Below are 23,276 nucleotides of genomic sequence, written 5' to 3' on the forward strand. Positions count from 1 at the left end.
AGAGCTATGGCGGAGTTGTTGTGGACGGCGTACACAGAATTGGGAAGCAGAGAGCTCATGCGGGTTGTTGTGGCCAAGGACTGTTTGAAGACAGCAGTAGTAATGGTGCTTGGCAGGTAAAGGCTGGAGTAGAGAGCTATGGTTGTTGTGGAGGCATACACGAGATGTGAGTAGAGAGCTATGGGGTTGCTGTGGAGGCAACAGCAGATGTGGAGAGAGAGCTATGGGTTGTGTGGAGGCTACACGAGATGTGGAGTAGAGAGCTATGGGGTTGTTGTGGAGGCTACACAGAGATGTGGAGTAGAGAGCTATGGGGTTGGTGGAGGCTACACAGAGATGTGGAGCAGAGAGCTATGGGGTTGTGTGGAGGCTACACGGAGATGTGGAGTAGAGAGCTATGGGGTTGCTGTGGAGGCTACACGAGATGTGGGAGAGTAGAGAGCTATGGGCGTGTGTGTGGAGGCTACACGGAGATGTGGAGTAGAGAGCTATGGGGTTGCTGTGGAGGCTACACGAGATGTGGGTGGAGTAGAGAGCTATGGGGTTTGTGGAGGCTACACAAGGAGATTGGATAGAGAGCTATGGGGTTGTTGTGGAGGCTACACAAGAGGATGTGGAGTAGAGAGCTATGGGGTTGTTGTGAGGCTACAAGGAGATGTGGAGTAGAGAGCTATGGGTGTTGTGGAGGCTAACACGGAGATGTGGGAGTAGAGAGCTATGGGGTTGCTGTGGAGGCACACGAGAGATGTGGAGTAGAGAGCTTATGGGGTTTGGGAGGCTACACAGAGTATGTGGAGTAGAGAGCTATGGGGTTGTTGTGGAGGCTACACAGGAGATGTGGAGTAGAGAGCCATGTGGGTTGTGTGGAGGCTACAAGAGATGTGGAGTAGAGAGCTATGGGGTTGTTGTGGAGGCTACACAGAGATGTGGAGTAGAAGCTATGGGGTTGTTGTGGAGGCTACACAGAGATGTGGAGGTAGAGAGCTATGGGGTTGTGTGGAGGCTACACAGAGATGTGGGAGTAGAGAGCTATGGGGTTGTTGTTGGAGGCTACACAGAGATGTGGAGTAGAGAGCTATGGGTGCTGTTTGGAGGCTACCAGAGATGTGGAGAAGAAGCTATGGTGGTTGTCTGTGGAGGCTACAGGAGATGTGGAGTAGAGAGCTATGGGGTTGTTGTGGAGGCTACACGAGATGTGGAGTAGAGAGAGCTATGGGGTTGCTGTGGGGCTACACAGAGATGTGGAAGTAGAGAGCTATGGGGTTGCTTGTGGAGGCTACACGGAGATGTGGAGTAGAGAGCTATGGGGTTGCTGTGGAGGCTACACAGAGATGTGGAGTAAGAGCTATGGGGTTGTGTGGAGGCTACACAGAGATGTGGAGTAGAGAGCTATGGGGTTGCTGTGGAGGCTAACAAGGAGATGTGGAGTAGAGAGCTATGGGGTTGCTGTGGAGGCTACACAGAGATGTGGAGTAGAGAGCTATGGGGTTGCTTGTGGGAGGCTACACAGAGATGTGGTAGGAGTAGAGAGCTATGGGGTTGCTGTGGAGGCTACACAGAGATGTGGAGTAGAGAGCTATGGGGTTGTTGTGGAGGCTACACAGAGATGTGGAAGTAGAGAGCTATGGGGTTGTTGTGGAGGCTACACAGAGATGTGGGAGCAGAGAGCTATGGGGTTGCTGTGGAGGCTACACAGAAGATGTGAGTAGGAGTAGAGAGCTATATAGCCATAGTGAAGACAGTCGCATGTCTAGAGGGAGGCCCACGCCCTGTCATAAGTGGAAGAGTTGAGCTCGTCTTCATCACCATCCATGGATGAGCCTGTCCTGCACTGCTACTCCCTAGACAAACTTTCCTTATCCCATTCCCCATAATACTTTTACTATAAATGCCGTTAATAAATGTTTTAGGTTAAAATGTTTGTCTTAGACAGTTTTCAAACAAGCTTTGCAGTCTGTGAGTTGCGTCCTGCTCAATTTTTCACCTGCCTCGGACTGTGTTGAACCATTCTTAATTTATTGGAAAAAATCCACCTCGCATTGATTAAGGTTCAAAATGTTATGCCCCCCTAAAACTGGGTCTGTGCCCACCTTGGCCACCCCATTTAAAAATGTTCTGGACACGCCACTGAGTGAAGGGTTAGCAGTTGATAGCTGAGACCAAGGGTGAGAGGTTACCATCAGTAGAGCCTGCTCCTGGAGTAGTTGTTGCTGCTAGAATCTCCAGCTGTCTTTGCTCCTCCTCTCCAGCTGCCTACGGATATACTCCTAACCAATCACAGGCCAGATAGCAGATATCAGCCAATCAGAGCAGTAAGGAGAGCAGCCATGTAAGTCATCAGAGCAGTCGGAGGAGGCAGAAATAGAGTGACGTGGTGAGAGAGAGAAAGGAGAGAAAAGAAGAGGGACAAAGAAAGAGTGAGAGTTGTACACAGACAGATTAAGGAGAAGATTTTTCTGAAAGAGAGAAACAACCAGCAGTTAAAGATTAAAACCAACATTAGAAGAGAGGAGACCATGGCTACCAGCAGCAGCAGCAGGAGCCACGGCCACAAGACACCAAACAGCTGTACCACTACAAAGACACAGCCCCCAATAACGACAAACCTGCCTGGGCCAAGGAGGTACTGTTGATACACACAGCACTTGTACATGGGTTCAGGTCATGTGGTTACACCAGCAGTATAGTTTGCAACATTGACATGGTCTCCTACAATGATCTCTCTTTCTCTTTCTCACTTCCAAAAGCAGGATTGATGTTTTCTGAAGAAGTGGAGCCCTGTAGCGTTGCTATGTCTGAACTTTAAGATATCTGACAACGTCTCTCTCTTACTCAGACACACACAGCGTCTCCGGCATGGACAGATCCTCTACTGGTTTATGTGGTTGAAAAGTTTTTTTCAGGTTCTGCCATGGTAATATGTGTGTGAACTGACAGTATGTCCACCTGTATGTTTTGTGTGATGTTCTGTATGACGCCCCCTGTCTCTAGGTGATGCGTCGAGCCCAGAGTAACTCCCCTCGTATACCTCCCAAGAAGCACCACTCCTTTAACCTGCCTGGAGACGCCAGCCTATCACACCTCCTCCTGCTCCCTGGTTACAAACCACGCTCCCGCCCCCCCTCCTACCCTGCCCAATCAAGTCACTCCAGGGAGAGGCTCCTCCAAACAGAAGGCAATAATGTGACTGTTCCGTGTATACATGTGTCCTGCGCCTCTGATCCTGCCCCTGACTCCTCTTATCCAATCCTGCATCATCCCGAGGTCAGAAGGAGGAGCCCTGAGGGAAGAGTCCAGGAGTCTAGGGGGAGGAGTCCAGGTCGACTGGTCAGTCAGGGAGACATACCCACTTCCTGTTTGTCTAACACACTTCCTCCCCCTCTCTCTCCAGAGGTGGACTAACATTACTCGACTGGTGTGTCTGGGGAAGCTCTCTCTTTTCCTAACCTCCTTTCTTCTGGACGTGACTCTCCTGTCCCTATTAACCATTTTCTCTTCCCTTGCACCAGGAGACGCACTCCTGAAAAAAACCCTGCCTGGAATGTTCTATGTTCTAGAATGGTGGCTGGTGTTTTCTACAACAACTTTTTCCCCTCTCTACGTTCTGGAATGGTGCCTGGCATCTTTTACAATGGTCATAGATGTACTTTCAGAGACTAACAGGCTTGTCATTTCTAGATTATTGTCTGTAACTGTGCCATGAACCCCTTCCTCCCATCTCTCTCTTCCTCTAGTCTTTACACCCGACTGATCGGTCTCCTTCAGAATCTCAGCTCTTCAAACTGAATGTTTTAGTCTGCTTCATGTTCAGGCACCAGGCTTCTCTCAGGGACACACTGCAGCTCCTGATTTAGCCTAGATCCAGGCCACACACACCACCAGGCTTGCCCCCCAGTGGCCACTGTGGGCTGATGTAGGCCAGCCGTGGCTATATCTGTCAACACACATGGGTGTATCTGCTTCCCTATGGACACACATACACCAGTACATACACCGGTACACACACACACACCGGCACGTACACACACACATGCACACTGTAGCCAGGTTTGTCTCTAGGCTTCTCCTCCATGGTAACGGCTCTGAGGGAAACTGGAGGTTTGACACACGTCACACAAGACACACAAACATACATTGAAAAATCTGTCACTGACGGCCAATATAAATGATTGTGCTCTAACTTTGTGTGCGCTTGTATGTGCGGGTGGGTGTGTGTGTGGCAGGTGGAAGAGCGTTCCAAGCTGAACAGACAGAGTTCCCCAGCGCTGCAACATAAAGTGTCCAACCGTATCTCTGATCCATCCCTGCCCCCCCGCTCAGAGTCGTTCAGCAGCGGGGGCATACAGCAGGCCCGAACACCCCCCATGCACCGCCCCATAGAACCACAGGTGTGTGTGTGTGGGGGAGTGGAAGTGTGTGGGTGCATGTGTACAGTATATGTAGTTGCACGTTTACCCTTTATGATGTTTGTTTCTCCTCCTTTCATTTTTCCTTCCCCTCCCACTTCTACTTCCTTACCTCCTTCCCCTCTCCCCTCCCCTCTACTTTCCGTACCTCCTTCCCCTCTCCCCTCCCCCTCTACTTTCCGTACCTCCTTCCCCTCTCCCCTCCCCCTCTACTTTCCGTACCTCCTTCCCCTCTCCCCTCCCTCTACTTTCCGTACCTCCTTCCCCTCTCCCCTCCCCCTCTACTTTCCGTACCTCCTTCCCCTCTCCCTCCCCTCTACTTTCCGTACCTCCTCCCCTCTACTTCCTTACCTCCTTCCCCTCTCTCCGGCTCCTTCTCTCTTCCTCCTCTACACCTACTCCTCTACCTGCCTGGTCCTGATGTGTGATCCTGCTCCTCTACCTGCCTGGTGCTGATGTATGAACCTGCTCCTCTACCTGCCTGGTGCTGATGTATGAACCTGCTCCTCTACCTGCCTGTGCTGATGTATGAACCTGCTCCTCTACCTGCCTGGTGCTGATGTATGAACCTGCTCCTCTACCTGCCTGGTCCTGATGTACGATCCTGCTCCTCTGGTCTGTTATGATTCTGGTCCTGGTCTGGTCTTGTCAGATGGCCACCTGGTGCAGGTGAAGTCCCATGGTCTGTCTGGGTCCCAGTCTCTCCACGACCCTGCAGGGGTCACAGGCCTGTCCCCCCTCCCATCCTCCGGCCGCCCCCCCATGCCCCGCCAGAACTCTGACCCTACCTCAGACACCCCTCCTTCTATACCTCTCCCCCGCCTCGCTCCCCCCCTCGACCAAACTGGACCGCAGCTCRTGGCTACGAACGGACCTAGACCTACCTCCTAAGGTCTGCATGACAATGTCTGTTTGTTTGTGCCTGGAATGCAATGTCTCAGAACTTTTGGGGCACCTTACGATTGTTTATCTCAAATCACTATGTAGAGTTGAAGTCAGAAGTTTATATACACTTAGGTTGGAGTCATTAAAACTCATTTTTCAACCACTCCACAAATTTCTTGTAAACAAACTATCGTTTTGGCAGGTTGGTTAGGACATCTACTTTGTGCATGACACAAGTAATTTTTCCAACAATTGTTTACAGACCAGTTTATTTCACTATCACAATTCCAGTGGGTCAGAAGTTTACATATACTAAGTTGACTGTGCCTTTAAACAGCTTGGAAAATTACAGGAAATTATGTCATGGCTTTATAAGCTTCTCATAGGCTAATTGACATCATTTGAGTCAATTGGAGGTGTACCTGTGGATGTATTTCAAGGCCTACCTTCAAACTCAGTGCCTCTTTGCTTGGCATCATGGGAAAATCAAAAGAAATCAGCCAAGACCTCAGAAAAAAAAATTGTAGACCTTCCCAAGTCTGGTTCATCCGTGGGAGCAATTTCCAAATGGCTGAAGGTACCACGTTCATCTGTACAAACAATAGTAATCAAGTATAAACACCATGGGACCACGCAGCCGCCATACCGGTCAGGAAGGAGACGCGTTCTGTCTCCTAGAGATGAACGTACTTTGGTGTGAAAAGTGCAAATCAATCCCAGAACAACAGCAAAGGGCCTTGTGAAGATGCTGGAGGAAACGGGTACAAAAGTATCTATATCCACTGTAAAATGAGTCCTATATCGACATAACCTGAAAGGCCACTCAGCAAGGATGAAGCCACTGCTTCAAAACCGCCATAAAAAAGCCAGACTACGGTTTGCAACTGCACATGGGGACAAAGATCGTACTTTTTTGAGAAATGTCCTCTGGTCTGATGAAACAAAAATAGAACTGTTTGGCCATAATGACCATCGTTATGTTTGAAGGAAAAAGGAGGAGGCTTGCAAGCCGAAGAATACCATCCCAACCGTGAAGCACGGGGGTGGCAGCATCATGTTGTGGGGTTGTTTTGCTGTAGGAGGGACTGGTGCACTTCACAAAATAGATGGCATCATGAGGTAGAAAAATTATGTGGATATATTGAAGCAACATCTCAAGACATCAGTCAGGAAGTTAAAGCTTGGTCGCAAATGGGTCTTCCAAATGGACAATGACCCCAAGCATACTTCCAAAGTTGTGGCATAATGACTTAAGTACAACAAAGTCAAGGTATTGGAGTGGCCATCACAAAGCCCTGACCTCAATCCTATAGAACATTTGTGGGCAGAACTGAAATAGCGTGTGCGAGCAAGGAGGCCTACAAACCTGACTCGGTTAAACCAGCTCTGTCAGGAGGAATGGGCCAAAATTCACCCAACTTATTGTGGGAAGCTTGTGGAAGGCTACCTGAAATGTTTGACCCAAGTTAAACAATTTAAGGCAATGCTAACAAATACTAATTGAGHGTATGTAAACTTCTGACCCACTGGGAATGTGATGAAAGAAATAAAAGCTGAAATAAATCATTCTCTCTACTATTATTCTGACATTTCACATTCTTAAAATAAAGTGGTGATCCTACCTGACCTAAGACAGGGAATTTTTACTTGTTAAATGTCAGGAATTGTGAAACTGAGTTTAAATGTATTTGGCTAAGGTGTATGTAAACTTCCGACTTCAACTGTACATACAGTTTAGCAAACTTAGTTTGCGATTGAGAATACAGTATGTGTCCCACTTAGACCTTTTCTAACTGATTTTTATTGGGTCTCAGTGTGTGTGTGTTTTTATTTTTTTACTATTCTTGTGGGGACTAGAAGTCCTCACAACGATAGTAAAATTCAGACAAGTGGGGACATTTTACCGGTCCCCACAAGAAAAAGGCTATTTTAGGATTAGAATTAGGTTAGTGGTTAGAGAAAATAGGGTTTTGACGGGGAATCAATTGTTTGGTCCTCACAAGGATAGTAAAACAAACCTGTGTGTGTGTGTGTAGGTGCCCCAGAGGACCACGTCTATCTCTCCAGCCCTGGTCAGGAAGAACTCTCCTGGGAATGGACCTGCGGGCCTTGCTCCTAAAGCTGGAGCACACCTGATACGGGCCAGGTACTCACACACACACATATACTATACACACACTCCATGTTCCTTTGTGAATCAGGCAGTTTAATGTTGTTTGTGTGTGTTGCTGTAGTAATCCAGACCTGCGGAGGACTGATGTCCCAATGGAAACTCCCCTGAAGAGGAAGAGCAGTGGCAGCTCCTCCAGCTCCTCTACCCCTTCCTCCAAGGGGGGCAGCAACGAAAGAGGTACACACACACACCACCACACACAGATTCCCATGTGTGTTCCTGTAAATGTTTCAACCCTTAACACTCTATACAGTCAGAGAGAAGATGTGATTTGTTGACTATTTAGTGAGCAGAATGTGATTGGTTGACAGGGGCAAATCAAGCCGAGGGTTCTGGGGCAGCGGCCCAGGAGACCAAAGAAGAAAACAGAGATGTGACGCTGACACGACCTAGCAGGCCCGCGGTAAGTACAGACACACAGAGAAAAAACAACCCATTCTCTTCTCTGAACTAACCAATACATGTCTCATCTCTCTTTCATCTTTTCTCGTCTCTGTCCCTCCCACATTCCTTTTTTATTGTCTCCCTCCTCTTTCCTTTCTCTGCGTTTCTCTCCAACCTCTTTAGAGCTATAAGAGAGCTGTAGATGAGGTTAGTGGCATTTCTCCTCCCCCTTTCTCCATCTCTCTCACCCATTCACTTCCTAGCTCTTTCACTCATTCACCCACTCAGGTATTTACTTACTCTCCACCCCCCATCTAGGGCTGTTGAGGTGACCGTATTACCACCATACCGGCAGTCATGAGTCATGACGGCAGTAAAATTGAGTCACGGTAATCTCCTCTTGTGCACTCAGGACATGCGTTGTTAGTACCCAACTCACTAACGACCATCAGGTCCTAATGGTCTGGTTCTCAGGGCTCTGTTGTCCATCGAACCACTCTGACAGCAATGCTAATGCAATCAAATCACATCAAAAATACTTATCATCAAAACAGTATTGTCCTTTTAAAACTCACTTCATGGTGCCTCCCGAGTGGCGCAGCGGTCTAAGGCACTGCATCGCACGTCACTACAGACCCGGGTTCGATCCCAGGCTGTGTCACAACTGGCTGTGACCGGGAGTCTCATAGGGTGGCGCACAATTGGCCCAGTGACATCCGGGCTAYGGGAGAGTTTGGCCGTGGGGGGCTTTACTTGGCTCATCGCGTTCTAGCAGCTCCTTGTGGCAGGGCGGGCGCCTGCAGGCTGACTTTGGTCGTCAGTTGAACAGCACATTGGTGCAGCTGGCTTCCGGGTTAAGCGGGCGGGTGTTAAGAAGCGCGGTTTGGTGGGTCATGTATCGGAGGACGGATGACTCAACCTTTTTATTTTACTCTCAAAATTACAATTTCTCACAATTTCTTTATGAATAATGACTAAACAATGTCTACATTTAGATAAAACTATAATTAATTGAACTCTACCCTGTATTATTATATCTGATTAATAATGTTAATTCATAAGGAAGGGATTATGTAGCATGAACAAGGAGTAATTAAAACATAATAAACACCATTCCAACTTAGTTGGAGAGGTATGTGCTGTGGGTTATTAAGTAAGCAAAAAGGATTGTTAAACTATGGAGAGAAAGTAGCGCACTAAGAAGCTGAGGAAGATTTGCAGGGGAGAAGGGTGCCTATTTGAAAGCTAGAAAAAAATAAGTAGCTCACAACATGTTATATTTTTTTGAAGTAGCTCTCGTGCTAGAAAAGGTTGGAGAACCCTGGTCTATCGCATATTACGCACAGCAGAAAAACATTTAAAATATTACTGATTTAAGATGTCTTTGGTGCATAATTGGTCTAGCCTATACTCCTAKATTGAACATATTCTAGTTATCGGCTTTGAGTGTGGAATCTATTAGTATGCATACTGGATGGACTGGTTACCTTGTGCTATGCTCCAAACTTTCTATCCATGAGTCTGGGAGAGAATGTATAGGCCTAGACAATGCTTTTAGTTCATTGATTGTGCAGGGCAGCTTACAGTAGCTTGCAGCTTACAGCCTATAGTGAATATGTATTTAATTTTTAATAGCCTAGTAATAAGGTATTTTCATAATAGATTGACCCATTACCTTTACACCTGCATTGCTTGCTGTTTGGGGTTTTAGGCTGGGTTTCTGTACAGCACTTCGAGATATTAGCTGATGTACGAAGGGCTATATAAAATAAACTTGATTGATTGATTGAACTACGGAATATCTCACCATGCGTTTCCATCTCCTCCCCTCTCTCCTTRATTCCATTCTCGAGTGTGCAGAGAGAGGGGCTGTTAACAGTTTAATGAAATATTTTTCGTTGTGAAACAAGCTACTATTGATGTTCCCCAACAGATTTCACGTGGTTTCCCAAAAGAAGCACTAGATAGCTGCAGGAACAGGGTTGGAGAGCCCATGGCATACAGAGCACTAGATAGCTGCAGGAACAGGGTTGGAGAGCCCATGGCATACAGAGCACTAGATAGCTGCAGGAACAGGGTTGGAGAGCCCATGGCATACAGAGCACTAGATAGCTGCAGGAACAGGGTTGGAGAGCCCATGGCATACAGTTTGGGAGGAATATCACTTGTCGCCCAGCGAGAGGCTGCATGCTCCTCAAACAGTGGTTGATGCCTGGAGTGAAATAACCAGAATAGCCTGCATGATTGAAAAACGAACAGGCGAGAAATCGGCCTCCATTCGTTATTCGAGTGCATACTGTTGTCGTCTTTTTCCCACCTGTCCTTGTTCCTGCCCATTCTAAATCGAAACCACTTTTAATATATGAGTAAAGACAACATTTAATTGATAATAGTCTGATGGGTGAAAATATGATCACTTGATGAGAGAACAGCGTGAGCAGCCGGAGGCAAGGAATGGAAGGCAAGCTTATTGTTTTGTGACTTTCTCAAATCATCAATAGCCAGATGCATCATGCAGCCCATATATGTTTTGATTTATAAGATATTCTAAGGTTTGTATCATTCACAAATAAAGTTGGCAAATAACTCTAAATAACGTATAGGACCTGTTTCAAATTATCACTTTTACGCTCAACATAGCCACTTCATATGCACACTCACTACGGAATGGGAAAATATACTTTCTATTTTATTCAGCTAAGTTATTATATTACTTACTATAAAATCATATAATATATAATAATGGCACGGGACTTATAAGCATATCTTGTCTGCTAAATGAACAAGTCTACAGCCTATGGCATGGCGCATAGCCAGATAACATACAGTAGGCCAACTCATATTCTGTTCTTCTGAAATACACTGAACAGAAATATGAACGCAACATGTAAAAGTGTTGGTCTGATGTTTCATGAGCTGAAATAAAAGATTCCTGAAATTGTCAATTTTGACCCCCCCTTTGTTCAGGGACACATTATTCAATTTCTGTTAGTCACATGTCTGTGGAACTTGTTCAGTTTATGTCTCAGTTGTTGAATCTTATGTTCATACAAATATTTACCCCATGTTAAGTTTGCTGAAAATAAACACAGTGACAGTGAGAGGATGTTTCTTTTTTTGCTGAGTTGATCTTTATTCCCAGTCAAGGTGCACCTGTGTAATGATCATGCTGTTTAATCAGCTTCTTGATATGCATCACCTGTCAGGTGGATGGCTTCTCTTGGCAAAGCAGAAATGCTCACTAACAGGGATATAAACAAATGTGTGCATTTATTCGACTTTTTAAACTGTAGATGTTCCAAAGGCACACATCTGTAGCTTGTATACGTGAAGGCCTGGAAATGCTAAACATGTTTGTTAAATAACAGTCAATTAACGCAAGACTGGCAGTCTTTTGCATGACAAACGGCTGACAAAATGTCATAACCGCCACAGCCCTCTCTCTCTCTCTCTCTCTCTCAATCTTTCTCTTGGAGTACAAAGGTTTGTGTATCCCTGCAGTAGTTATAGCTTCATTCTTGCCTCTCTCTCTCTCCCCTTTTCTCTCTCTTATTGCCTCTCTTTCCCACTCTGTCTTTCTCTATTTTCTCTCCCCCTCTATCATCCAGGAGGAGTTGGTAAGATATCTATTGATCCCCATGTGCACGCTCATATCCACACTGTCCCCTCTTTTCACATGCACGCCCAGGGCCGGATTAAGAAATCATTGGCCCCGAGGCTTTTAATTTATTTTTATAGCCCCCTTTTCCCCTTCCCGGCACACAAATCATTTGGTGTAAACAGTCTGTGCACCAAGATGCAATTCGATGCGTGTTAAATTTACTGTTGAAGAAAAATACCCTTTATAAATAAAGCCATACTAACGTTTGCCATGTGGCATAGGCTATTAATTGAGCAGAGGCATTTTTGGGATTTCCTCACAAGATTATTTTTGTTGTTGTTGCATGGGCCCAAAAAAATCGGCCTTTTAAAAACGCATTTCATGCAATTCGTCATTTACATGACAGAAGACATTGACTGAACATTTTTTAATACCACACAAATGACAGAAATGAGTGSCTACTCTGACACTGACAAACTGAGATCAATCTGGTCTTTAATTCAGACAAACAATAGCCCAGGTCAATGAAGCGACACACAGATTGTACAATATTAGGAGGCAATATACATTACCAGTCAAAAGTTTGGGCACACCTACTCATTCAAGGGTTTTTCTTTATTTTTACTATTTTCTACATTGTAGAATAATAGTGAATAGATCAAAACTATGAAATAACACATATGGAATCATGTAGTAACCAAAAAAAGTGTTAAACAAATCAAAATATATTTGAGATTTGAGATTCTTCAAAGTAGCCACCCTTTGCCTTGATGACAGCTTTGCACACTCTAGGCATTCTCTCAACCAGCTTCACGAGGTAGTCACCTGGAATGCATTTCAATTAACAGGTGTGCTTTGTTAAAAGTGAATTTGTGGAATTTCTTTCCTTAATGCGTTTGAGCCAATCAGTTGTGTTGTGACATGGTAGGGGTGACATGGTAGGGGTGGCAATAGCCTATCTCAAGATAAGCTACTTTGAAAACCAGTGCTGCTGTTAGCTAATGAATGTTTATATTGGTTCTACAGACAGACTAGTCATCTTTTTTCAGCAGTAGGCATTTTCTTTCCAAACTGTACGTTTTTCCTGCCATTGTATTTTGAAATCTGCAAAAGGCAAACCGACAGCTGCAATCAACCATAGAAATATAATCCATAGATGGCAGTTCCCATTCAAGTCAGGACTGGCATCCATTGCTATTGTACCCATGAGTTTAACAGTCAAATTGCCAGGGTAAGAGGTTACAATACCCTTCTATGGATTATATGTCTATGGCCACAACGCAACAAGCTGTAACCTATATTTGGCTTGCATGCTGCCCAAACTGTGGCCTTGCCGACTGTTGGCATACTGATAACTGCCAAAATTGAGTAAACAAGGGATACAAAGTATATGTTATGGTGTGGGGGCGTGTTCCTGGCATGGTTTAGGTCCACATGTAGAATCTATGCTGAAGCTGTTCTAGCAGCTCGTGGTGACGCAACACCCTTTTAAGACACTTTATGTTAATACACTTTGTGTTGGTTTTTCCTTCATTTTGACCAATACCTGAATGTGCTTGTGATAAAGTTAACCACCATTATTTAAAAAACAAWAAAAAATCCTTTGTGGCTAAATGATTCTTTCTGATGTATTTTGAACATTGAGAGCGGACTTCTTTGGTTGGATAAAATTATAATAATAAAAACAATAACGTTTAAGCCCCTACATTAATCCGGCCCTGTGCACGCCCCTCTCTCCTCTAGCTCACCTGTTTTGCTCTACCTGTGCCGTGTGACAGAGGCAGACTGGGGAGCATTGGAGCTGTGTTTCCCCTTAAACAGATAACAAATAACCTCTAACCACTGACCATAAGGGTTGAGTTCCCAGAAACCTAACCCTTCTGTTAGTGACCTTTCCTGACTGCATCCTGACTGAATCCTCATTGTTCCTCACTCACACTCTGAGGAAGGAGTTAGCTGCTGAAAAATGTATGTTTAAAATGTTGTGCCAATAAAATGTTCCCCATAAATCAAAGCAACTGTTACTGCACCCACGACGTGAGTGCTGACCTTTTATAATATCCTCTACTTACCTTTGACCTCCTCACCTCCAGGACCTGACAGCTCTAGCCAAGGAGCTGAGGGAGCTGCGTCAGGGGGAGGAGCCTAATCGCCCGCCCGTCAAGGTGACGGACTACTCCTCATCCAGTGACGAGTCCCAGAGTGACGAGGAGGGAGAGGGACGAAGTAACGACGGCTCTGTGTCTGTCAGCGACACCCCACGCATCATGTGAGTGTGTGTGTGTATTTGCATTTTAATATATGCATTTATTTTATTGTAGCTATGTATTTTAAATCTGTAATATGTAACTTTTGGGCAACCAGACCAAATCCACATAGAAATGTGAGTTATAGATCTGTAATTCCATTGAAAGCAAGTCTAAAAAGCGGCAGATGTGTTCTACAGTATGTGCACTATTTGCTTCTTTTACTTTGGGTTTTGTACACCAGTTTCAAACAGTTGAAAATACAATATTGTTGGTTCTGGAAACCATATTTCAGTGGTTTAAATGTGACAATGATTCTCTACACTATACTTGCTTGTTTTGTCACATAAACTTAAATTACTATTAGAATTTTAGCAACCAGGAAATGGCAGAGCGATGTCTGCATAGTGCATCTTTTAGTATTTTAAACGTGTGTGTGTGTGTTGTGTCAGGCCGGCTGCGGGGCAGAGTAGTGGTGAGGTGTACGGTGTGATGGGAGGACATAATGATTCCTACGGCAACAGTTCCCAAGACAGCACCCTGATGATGAGAGAGGTCAGTCGCCTTTCACTTTTAACCCCTGACCCCTGGGCTTCGCTCTGCTTGCTTAATACACAACTCAGCATCCTGGCATGCACTCTGCTCTGCGTGTGTCTGTCTGTGTAGAATGAGTCTCTGCATTGTCACCAGCCGTCGCTCAGCTTCTTCAAGTCTTTGGGTTTACCCACCTTCCACATCAGTGGCAGAACATCCCTCTTAACCACAGATCCAGATGAACCTCCAAACCCTAAACCTAACCTTAACCATTAGATTCCAACCTTAACCTTACCTTCAACACAAATCTAGAATCATCTTACCTTTCCCAAATCCTACCCATCACAAGGAAATACATTAATCTGAACTTAGATCAGTGTGTAGAGTGGCCCTCACTCTCTCTCTGTTCCAGACCTATGGGGACAGGAGGCGGAGCTCCGCTCTCGCCGACAGCAACGGTTTCCCCCGAAACGCCAATCTGCCCGATCTGGTGCAGCAAAGCCCCTCCCCCATGGTATCCCCTGGCGATGGCTCTGGGCGCGGCCACCCCAAAGTAGGTTCACTAGACCCCTACACCCTTATTTGCTAGCCTTCTACACACAAACCCCCTACATTCTAGCCCTGTACACACAAGCTCCCTGCACCCTAGTCAACAGATCCGACCCTCTTGCTTACAGCTGCATTAAGGCCGGACAGGCTTCCTGTGTAGATTAAGACACCATGGAGCCAGTGCAAGATATGGCTCAGAAACGTAACTCAATCCAGGGATGAGAAATGCGTTGTACTCCAAATTGTCCCATTATCCCAACTAGGGCCGACCCCTTTTAGTCGACTGGTCGATTATTTGGTAGATAGGCTGTTGGCTGACCAAGATTCTTTAGTCGAGCAGAAAAAAAAATATAATAATAATCATGGTGTACAAGACACCTGTCTGATTCGCGCTGTGTGGACTGATCCATTGTGGAGGCCGTGGGGATGGCACAGTCCATCGCTCACTGTCCAGTGCTACTGAAATTGTATATGCTTATATTACATAAACAATGGTGCAACACTAATAAAAATAATATTATTTTATAACAAATGCGCTTTCTCCCACGTTGGATAGTGGTCGCCGGCAGCGGTTAATTCAAAGCGCTGTTGAATTGGCGCCTTTTCCTAGACCATGTTGCTATGTGCATAATAGCAAAGTTAACCAGCATATTGGTTTAGAGAACAATGCCGGAGGCAGCAGCAGAATTTTTTTATTTATTTTTTATTTCACCTTTATTTAACCAGGTAGGCTAGTTGAGAACAAGTTCTCATTTGCAACTGCGACCTGGTCAAGATAAAGCATAGCAGTGTGAACAGACAACAACACAGAGTTACACATGGAGTAAACAATAAACAAGTCAATAACATGGTAGAAAAAAAGAAAAAAAGAGAATCTATATACAATGTGTGCAAAAGGCATGAGGAGGTAGGCAATAAATCAGATAATTACAATTTAGCAGATTAACACTGGAGTGGTAAATCATCAGATGATCATGTGCAAGTAGAGATACTGGTTGGCAAAGAAAAAGCAGAAAAGAGAGAATAAAAGCAGGTATGGGAGGGTGAGTAGGTAAATTGGTGGGCTATATACCGATGGACTATGGACAGCTGCACGCATCGGTTAGCTCTCGGATAGCAGATGTTTAAAGTTTGAGAGATAAAAGTCTCCAACTCAGAGATTTTTGCAATTCGTTCCAGTCGCAGGCAGCAGAGAACTGGAAGGAAAGGCGTCCAAATGAGGTTTGGCTTTAGGGATGATCAGTGAGATACACCTGCTGGAGCGTGGCTGCGGTGGGTGTAGCCATCGTGACCAGTGAACTGAGATAAGCGGCACTTTACCTAGCATAGCCTTGTAGATGACCTGGAGCCAGTGGGTCTGACGGACGAACATGTAGCGAGGCCAGCCGACTAGGGCATACAGGTCGTAGTGGTGGGTCGAAAAGGTGCTTTAGTAACAAAACGGATGGCACTGTGATAAACTGCATCCAGTTTGCCGAGTGAAGTATTGGAAGCCATTTGTAGATGACATCGCCGAAGTCGAGGATCGGTAGGTGATTCATTCACTAGGGTGAGTTTGGCGGCGTGAGTGAAGGAGGCTCTGTTGCGAAATAGAAGCCGACTCTAGATCTGATTTTGGATTGGAGATGTGTGATATGAGTCTGGAAGGAGAGTTTGCAGTCTAGCCAGACACCTAGGTACTTATGATGTCCACATATTCTAGGTCAGAACCGTCCAGGGTGTGATGCTGTCGGGCGGGCGGTGCAGGCAGCGAACGGTTGAAGAGCATGCATTTGGTTTTACTAGCGTTTAAGAGCAGTTGGAGGCCACGGAAGGAGTGTTGAATGGCATTGAAGCTCGTTTGGAGTTGGTTATCACAGTGTCCAAAGAGGGCCAGAAGTATACAGAATGGTGTTGTCTGCGTAGAGGTGGATCAGGGAATCGCCCGCAGCAAGAGAACATCATTGATAATATACAGAGAAAAGAGTCGGCCCGAGAATTGAACCCTGTGTGACCCCATAGAGACTTGCCAGAGGACCGGACAGCATGCCTTCCGATTTGACGCACTAACTCCGTCTGCAAAGTAGTTGGTGAACCAGGCAAGGCAGTCATTAGAAAAACCGAGGCTACTGAGTCTGCCGATTAAGTATGGGTGTATGACAGAGATGAAGCCTTTGCCAGGTCGATGAAGACGGCAGCACAGTACTGTCTTTTATCGATGCCGGTTATGATATATCATTAGTACCTTGAGCGTGGCTGAGAGTGCACCGTGACCGCTCGGGAAACCGGTATATGCACAGCGGAGAAGGTACGGGATTCGAGATGTGCAGTGATCTGTTTGTTGACTTGGCTTTCGAAGACCTAGATAGGCAGGCAGGATGGATATAGGTCTGTAACAGTTTGGGTCCAGGGTGTCTCCCCCTTTGAGAGAGGGGATGACCGCGGCAGCTTTCCAATCCTTGGGATCTCAGATGATACGAAGAGAGTTTGAACAGGCTGGTAATAGGGGTGCGACAATGGCGGCGGACAGTTTCAGAAATAGGGGGTCGCAGATTGTCAAGCCCAGCTGATTGTATGGGTCCAGGTTTTCCAGCTCTTTCAGAACATCTGCTATCTGGATTTGGGTAAAGGAGAAGCTGGGGAGGCTTGTTGGCGAGTAGCAGCGGGGGGGGGGGGGGGGCTGTTGGCCAAGGTTGGAGTCGCCAGAGAGAGGCATGGCCAGCCATTGAGAAATGCTTGTTGAGTCTCGATCATCACGGATTTATCGTGGTGACGTCGTTACCTAGCCTCAGTGCAGTGGGCAGCTGGGAGGAGGTGCTCTTGTCTTCCATGGACTTTACAGTATCCCAGAACTTTTTGGAGTTAGAGCTACAGTGATGCAAATTTCTGCTTGAAAAGAGCTGGCCTTTGCTTTCCTGACTGACTGCGTGTATTGGTTCCTGACTCCCTGAACAGTTGCATAGTGCGTGGCTCTTTCGATGCTATTGCAGTTCGCCAACAGGATGTTTTTTGTGCTGGTCGTAGGGCAGTCAGGTCTGGAGTACCTAAGGCCTAATCGTTTCTTCAGGCTGCATAGTTTTTGATATCGAGTCATGTGTCTTGGTCTTTGAATATGGTGAGAAGTAACTTTTAAAGAATGACCTAGCATCCTCAACTGACGGTTATGAGTCAATCTCATCCATCCGTGTACCCGGGCCAGGTCGATTAGAAAGAGTCCTGCTTCGCGAGAAGTGTTTTAGGAGCGTTTGATATATGATGGGTGTCTTTTGACCGCGGGACCCGCAGCGGAGACTATGCAATGAGGCATGATCGCTGAGATCTTGTGATTAAGACAGCAGCTGTTGTATTTGGAGGGTCAGGTTTTGTCAGTTTGGTGATGAATGTCTCATTAGTATTGCTGGCATTGGGCGTGACGGGATGGAGCGGGTTTTATTTTATCGTCTGCGTAGTTTCCTTGATATTTGTGTGAGATTTGAGCAGTGCTAGACTTTTAGATGTAGATCGTGCCGGGGAGTTTGTAAAGCAGGCGTATGTTCCGCAGTTAGTCAGCGCAACAGAACAAAACTCTTGAAGCTAGAATGGGAGCGATGTCAATGTCACAGAATGGTGTCCAGGGCACAGCTGGGAGCTGAGGGGGGTCGGTAGCAGGCGGCAACAGTGAGAGACTTATTTCTGGAGAGATTAATTTTTAAAATTAGAAGTTCGAACTGTTTGGGCATAGACCTGGAAAGTATGACAGAACTTTGCAGGCTATCTCTGCAGTAGATTGCAACTCCTCCCCCTTTGGCAGTTCTATCTTGACGGAAAGTGTTATAGTTGGGTATGGAAATCTCAGAATTTTTGGTGGCCTTCCTAAGCCAGGATTCAGACACGGCAAGGAGAATGAGGAGATGACAATACAGCCCTTGCCTTTTTGCCTAAGAAAAGTGAGGAGAGAGGAAACCAGAACTTAAGTAGGTCTATAATCAATAGCCTAACTGTTAAATGTGCCTGTCTTTATAAATCATCAATATATATACAGAAGTAAGACAGATCCTGCTTCTCTTGCCTGTTTGTGTGTGTTTAATAGCCTACTGATTCCGTGAGCACCATGCTTCACACAGCAATTTCATAAATTTGGCTGTTTTTGATCTTGTAATACAGGCTTTTTTTTCTTTGTTAGAACAGCCTCTCTGGTATTATTTCTAATTTATTTAGTGTTTACACTGTTTGAAATTGTTTGAAAAATAATATTTATAATAATAATAACGCATATTTTTCTTGATCTCCTTGAATAAWTAGCTAAACAATAAATATACCGTTCCATTTCGGAAATTGCATTCATGAATGAATGCGACTGTTTAGTCTTTGCTGTAATAAAGGCTTAACAAAAAAACAACGTTTTAACAGACTCTCTGGTACACTTATACTTTATTTAGTGTTGTTTACATTGTTCCAAATGGTCAGAAAAATTCTACTGTAATCTATACAACACGTGTTAGTCACATATAATATGCACGCAGTGCTTGCTCCTTATCTTCTTTTTCTTGAGCTCCAGTATTTTCCACAACTAGTCACATTTATTCCACACATCGGACTTCCCTTTTACCTCCTGAGCAACCTGGAAAATATTCCCGTTTCGAGTTTATTTGTCACGTCCTCCGCATCCATTTTGAGTTCATATGTGTTACGGTGTTCAGAGTTTGTTATAACCAATTTATTGATGTGGTTAGGATATGTTATAGGCACGGCCTGCCCACTCATTAGGCAGCAACAACACATCCAACAACAACACAAAACCTCAAATTCTGCACAAAAACAATGACAATTTCTCTCAACCAGTGACATATGGGCTCTTTTGGTGAGAGCTGATGCCGATCTTTGATAAGCATTGCCCACTTTGTCAAGGGCAGGGACTCAAAATATTTTGCTTGTTCATTTTGCCTCTCCAGGGTGCTGTTGGAGAGACACATCTCTGCAGCGCTGCACCAACGTTCAGTAAAAAAATTATCTAATATAAATCATGTAGCAGATACAGGATATGGAAGAAAGAGTATCAAATCAAATTGTATTTGTCATATACACATGTTTAGCGCCTTTTCCTAGACCATGTTGCTATGTGCATAATAGCAAAGTGGTTTCAAGTATGTATATGTCCATTTTTTGACAAGCTGATCATAGTGAAAAAGAAAATACTTCGGTATTTCCCGCTGTGTAAACACATTGCAAATAGGCAGTAACTCCTAATAAAGTTTGATTGCTGATATTCAGAGCTTAAATAGCCATTGACTGATTAGTTACAGGAATCAGGACTAACAAAGCCAATGCTATGGCCTGTTTTACAAACGGAGGGCCTACCACAATGATGGGCATTCATAACATTCCATTGAGGGCCGACATGGTAGGCTACACTCTAGTAAGCACGAGCAGACTTCTTTTGGATGTCTTTTTTTTGTCCTGTCCGGATGTCGTTTTTTGGTGTTTTACAAACAGTAGGCTTACCACAGACGGGCATTCATAAAAMTGAATTACAGGCAAGACTGTAGGCTGTTGCCTTTTTGGATGTGTTTTTTTGGTGCAGTTCCGGACCGGTTTTGATTTCCACGGACATTGGCTTTTGGTCCGGTCTGGACCAACTCTGAATCAATCATAGACATCTATGCTTGGTTCAGATTTTCCTCTATGTTTTGACCAGCCTTGATTTGGTACAAACATAGATGTCTATAAATAACATATATTTTCAACTTTCATTCAGAACCAAAATTGAGCCTGATTTCAACATCCGAAAAAAGAATATTTTCAATGCCTGTGAAATCCGTATTTTCAACATCAGGAAAATAAGGATTTTCAACTTTCATTAAGAACCAAAAATTAAACTGATTTCAACGTCCGGAAAAGATACCTTTTCAGCATCCTGGAAAATATATATTTTAAACATACAGAAAATAGCTTTTCACCTTTCATTCAGAACCTAACATGCTGACCAGACCGGACACGTCGCGTGCGCGAGCGTTGCAAAATATATTTAGAAATCCATGTTATTCAATTATTGCACCCACACTGCTCGCGCGTGCCAACGGTCTGCGATGTCAAGGGCTAAAATAGAACTCCTTTCTATTTCTGACGCAGATCGCGCTGCAAGTCCTGCCTCTCCCATCTCCTCATTGGTTTATAGAAGCAGGTACCCACGTGCCATCTCCTCATTGGTTATACCCACGTGGGTGATTGAAAGACGAACTGTTTTGCCGGTCGTCGTGGTAATACTATGAAAGTTTAGATGCCGATCACCATATGAATTCAAAGATGAAAAAGCCTGGAAGGAGGAGAGTTGACTAGAAACTATTCGGTTGGCCGTTTTATTTTTTTAATTTTTTAATTTCACCTTTATTTAACCAGGTAGGCAAGTTGAAAGCAAGTTCTCATATACAATTGCGACCTGGCCAAGATAAAGCAAAGCAGTTCGACACATACAACAACACAGAGTTACACATGGAGTAAAACAAACATACAGTCAATAAAACAGTAGAAAAATAAGTCTATATACAATGTGAGCAAATGAGGTGACATAAGGGAGGTAAAGGAAAGAAAAGGCCATGGTGGCCAAGTAAAACACTGGAATGGTAGATTTGCAGTGGGTGCAAAGTAGAAATAGAAATAATGGGGTGCAAAGGAACTAAATAAATAAATAAATACAGTAGGGGAAGAGGTAGTTGTTTGGGCTAAATTATAGATGGGCTATGTACAGGTGCAGTAATCTGCTCTGACAGCTGGTGCTTAAAGCAAGTGAGGGAGATAAGTGTTTCCAGTTTCAGAGATTTTTGTAGTTCGTTCCAGTCATTGGCAGCAGAGAACTGGAAGGAGAGGCGGCCAAAGGAGGAATTGGTTTTGGGGGTGACCAGAGAGATATACCTGCTGGAGCACGTGCTACAGGTGGGTGCTGCTATGGTGACCAGCGAGCTGAGATAAGGGGGGACTTTACCTAGCAGGGTCTTGTGGATGACCTGGAGCCAGTGGGTTTGGCGACGAGTATGAAGCGAGGGCCAGCCAACGAGAGCGTACAGGTCGCAGTGGTGGGTAGTATATGGGGCTTTGGGGACAAAACGGATGGCACTGTGATAGACTGCATCCAATTTATCGAGTAGGGTATTGGAGGCTATTTTGTAAATTACATCGTCGAGGATCAGTAGGATGGTCAGTTTTACGAGGGTATGTTTGGCAGCATGAGTGAAGGATGCTTTGTTGCGGAATAGGAAGCCAGTTCTAGATTTAACTTTGGATTGGAGATGTTTGATGTGAGTCTGGAAGGAGAGTTTACAGTCTAACCAGACACCTAGGTATTTGTAGTTGTCCACATATTCTAAGTCAAAACCGTCCAGAGTAGTGATGCTGAACGGGCGGGAAGGTGCAGGCAGCGATCGGTTGAATAGCATGCATTTAGTTTTACTTGTATTTAAGAGCAGTTGGAGGCCACGGAAGGAGAGTGGTATGGCATTGAAGCTCGTCTGGAGGGTTGTTAACACAGTGTCCAAAGAAGGTCCAGAAGTATACAGAATGGTGTCGTCTGCGTAGAGGTGGATCAGAGACTCACCAGCAGCAATAGCGACATCATTAATGTATACAGAGAAGAGAGAAGGCCCAAACATTGAACCCTGTGGCACCCCCATAGAGACTGCCAGAGTCCCAGACAACAGGCCCTCCGATTTGACACACTGAACTCTATCAGAGAAGTAGTTGGTGAACCAGGCGATGCAATCATTTGAGAAACCAAGGCTATTGAGTCTGCCGATGAGGATGTGGTGATTGACAGAGTCGAAAGCCTTGGCCAGGTCAATGAATACGGCTGCACAGTATTGTTTCTTATCGATGGCGGTTAAGATATCGTTTAGGACCTTGAGCATGGCTGAGGTGCACCCATGACCAGCTCTGAAACCAGATTGCATAGCGGAGAAGGTGCGGTGGGTTTCGAAATGGTCGGTAATCTGTTTGTTGACTTGGCTTTCGAAGACCTTAGAAAGGCAGGGTAGGATAGATCTAGGTCTGTAGCAGTTTGGGTCAAGAGTGTCCCCCCCTTTGAAGAGGGGGATGACCGCAGCTGCTTTCCAATCATTGGGAATCTCAGACGACACGAAAGAGAGGTTGAACAGGCTAGTAATAGGGGTTGCAACAATTTCGGCAAATAGTTTTAGAAAGAAAGGGTCCAGATTGTCTAGCCTGGCTGATTTGTAGGGGTCCAGATTTTGCAGCTCTTTCAGAACATCAGCTGACTGGATTTGGGAGATGGAGAAATGGGGAAGGCTTGGGCGTGTTGCTGTTGGGGGTGCAGTGCTGTTGACTGGGGTAGGGGTAGCCAGGTGGAAAGCATGGCCAGCCGTAGAYAAATGCTTATTGAAATTCTCAATTATAGTGGATTTATCGGTGGTGACAGAGTTTCCTATCCTCAGTGCAGTGGGAAGCTGGAAGGAGGTGTTCTTATTCTCCATGGACTTTACAGTGTCCCAGAACTTTTTTGAATTTGTGTTGCAGGAAGCAAATTTCTGCTT

At 45.1% G+C, this 23,276-nt stretch overlaps 1 pseudogene; it reads left to right on the top strand.

Annotated features, from left to right (window-relative positions):
- LOC111973535 (traf2 and NCK-interacting protein kinase-like) overlaps nucleotides 1-23,276 on the top strand; it is a 73,780-nt pseudogene that overhangs the window by 29,480 nt on the left and 21,024 nt on the right.

This window comes from Salvelinus sp. IW2-2015, linkage group LG14 (assembly GCF_002910315.2).
Source record: "Salvelinus sp. IW2-2015 linkage group LG14, ASM291031v2, whole genome shotgun sequence".
In the NCBI taxonomy this organism is placed as follows: domain Eukaryota; kingdom Metazoa; phylum Chordata; class Actinopteri; order Salmoniformes; family Salmonidae; genus Salvelinus; species Salvelinus sp. IW2-2015.